This window comes from Callorhinus ursinus, unplaced genomic scaffold, assembly GCF_003265705.2.
Source record: "Callorhinus ursinus isolate GAN/ISIS: 27379988/994484 unplaced genomic scaffold, GSC_fseal_2.0 scaffold2, whole genome shotgun sequence".
In the NCBI taxonomy this organism is placed as follows: domain Eukaryota; kingdom Metazoa; phylum Chordata; class Mammalia; order Carnivora; family Otariidae; genus Callorhinus; species Callorhinus ursinus.
The window spans coordinates 47,740,348-47,743,134 of NW_027397064.1; the positions used below are offsets into that span (position 1 = coordinate 47,740,348).

The 2,787-nt window shown below is 47.8% G+C and overlaps 1 pseudogene; it reads right to left on the reverse strand.

Annotated features, from left to right (window-relative positions):
- Positions 1 to 533: 533 nt before the first annotated feature.
- On the reverse strand, positions 534 to 1,968 carry LOC112835868 (keratin, type II cytoskeletal 8 pseudogene; annotated as a pseudogene).
- Positions 1,969 to 2,787: the final 819 nt, after the last annotated feature.

Sequence of the window (2,787 nt, forward strand, 5' to 3'; positions counted from 1 at the left end):
CATCTCAAAAACAGAATATTGAGCAAAGAAACCAGACACTAAATATGCATGCTGGATGAATCCCTTTATATAAAATTCAAAAAGAGGTTCTAATGCAACTAGAAGTTAGAATATTGGTTTCACTTGACAGTATAAGTTACTTGTAGCACAAAGGAGATTTAGGGAGATGTGGTAATCCTCTGCTTCCTGATCTGGATTACTTGAGTATATAAGTCTGTGGAAATTCATAAATCTGTATATACAAGATATGTCCACTTTTCTGTTTGTTATAATTTTTGTTCCATTTTGTTTTGGGGATTGGCAGAGCCATCTGAAGCTTTATTTGGGAAAAGACACTTGAGTTGGCTTTTAGTTGGGGCCATGGGCAAGAGGCAGTACCCAAGGCAGTAGACTCCCCCTAAGCGTAGGCTGAGGACTGAGACAGAGCCTCAGGTGTGTCTCCTGTTCCAGATACTCCCCTGCACAGCTCCTTCCCCCAAAGGCTCTATGGTAGCCACAGGAGTGGGGAGGTTGGTAGGGACCACAGTGCTTGTTCACTTGGACAGGAGGATATCATTTGACTCAAACACCAGCTTCCCATCACAGGTCTCGATCTTCTTCACAACCACGGCGTTGGAGGAGCTGACAAGGCTGAAGGGACTGGAGTCCCAGCAGAGCAGGAGCTGGACTGGAAGCTCAGGCTATGGTTGAGACCAGGGCTTGTGAGGTCCCTGTAGGCCAAGCTCAGCCCACCTGAGTAGCTGCTGGTGGTCTTAGTAGAGATACTCATGTTCTGCATCCCAGCCTCCAGCCAGCTCTCCTCACCCTCCAATAGCTTGCAGTAGGTGGTGATCTAAGTGTCCAAGGCCAGCTTGATGTTCATGAGCTCCGGGTATTTGTGCAGCTGCCAAACCATATCCTGCTTGTCTTGCTGCACAGCAGCCTCAGCCAGCTTGGCAGTGGCATCCTTAACATCTAGCTCCTTGTGCCGCTCAGTATCAGCTGTGGCGGCCTCAAGGGAAGCCCTCTGGCCTTTGAGGCCCTTGATCTCCACCTGGAATCAGGTGATGTTCTGGTTCATCTCAGAAATCACCATCTTCGTGTGACAGAGGTCACCCCCATGTTTCCCAGCCAATGTCTGCAGTTCCTCATCTGGTACATGGTCTTGGTCTCAGCCCAGCTGTAGTTGGCAGTGTCTTCATACTGGGCTTTGACCTCAGCAGTGACACCATCCAGGGAGTGGCTGTTGTCCATAGACAGGACCATGGACGTGTCCGAGGTCTGGGACTACTACGGTTCACAGATCTCTTCTTCATACAGCTGCCTTAAGAAGCCAGTCTCATCTGTCAGCCCATCCAGATGGGACTCCAGTTCTACCTTGTTCACGTAAGGTTTGTCCACATCCTTTTTGATGAAGACAAATTCATTCTCCATGTCTCCATGCACTTTGATCGCCCCCTCATATTGCCACCAGCCCCCGCGTATTGCCAAGTCCACCTTCAGCTTCCCCTGGCCCAGTGTGTCCAGCTGCTGCCGAAGGTTGCGTATGGAGCTCTTGAATATGTTGTCCGTGTTGCTCCAGACTGTTTTCTGCTGCTGTAGAAGGCTCCACTTGGTCTCTAGAATTTTGTTCTGCTGCTCCGGGTGCTGCACCTTGTTGATGAAGGAAGCAAACTTGTTGAGCATCTTGATCTGCTCCTTCTCCTGGGTGCACCGTCTGGATGTTGGGGTCCACCTCCAGCTTAAGGGAGTTCAGCAGGCTCTAGTTCACTGAGACAGCTTTGATGCCCTCCACGTCCCTGGCCCCACTGTAGGCCCCGACCATACTCATGCCCAGGCCACCCCCAGGAACTGCTACTGCTGCCCACCTGGGAGAAGGTGGAGGAGCTGATGCCAGTGCCAGGTGTACTCATGTACCAGTTAGCTGCTAGAGGCCCAGGGGCTGGAGGTGGACACCTTGTAGGACTTCTGGGTCACCCTGATGGTCATGGTAGAGACTGGAGTGGAGGAGAACAGGCTAAACCTGACAGGTTTGAGAAGGAGTCGAGAAGCTGCTTCTGGGTAGGCTAAAAATTTTGAATTTACAGGTTTTCATAAAAATGTAAAAGACATACCAAAGCTGAACTCTCGTTCTTGCATAGATTCTTTAAAAAAAAGATTCTTTAAAAAAAAAAAAAACTACATTAAGATTAGTTACTGTATCATTCAGAGTCCCACCAGGAAACAGATGGCACATCAAGAGGTTAGCTGAAACAAGTTTAAGGAAGAAACAATTTATAGAGGTGTAGGCAGAGTTCAGTGAACCAGTGTGCCATGAGGACACACTCAGGAGCTAGCAAGAGTAGGAAGCTCTTAAGCCTCGTAGTAGAAGGGGAAGGAGTCACCAGACACCAGCAAAGACTGTAGCTGCAGATAATGAGCACCTCAAAGGGAGCAGTCCCTGCCAAAACCTTAGTCTGGCAGAGGAAGGGAAGAAGAAATAATTAACTTTGATCTTTCTTTTTCTTCCCACTATCAGCTCTCACACTGCTCATCCAACCGGAACCAGGGGGAAAGGGATTTCAGTAAGAGCAATTTAAAGAAAGTAGTTTCCCAGAGCACAGAGCAGAGCAGAAAAGGGTAGAGAAAAAATCTGCAAGGGCAAAAGGAGAAAAACTAGCAATTGTAGAGTCTATAAAGTATTTACAATGGACTTGTTCTGAGAACTGGGCACTATGCCTCTATTACAAGGAAAATAACCTCCTTCATTTTTTTCATCTTCCTTTCTCTGAAATGAATTGCCATTTGAATTGTTAAATGTTCACTGCT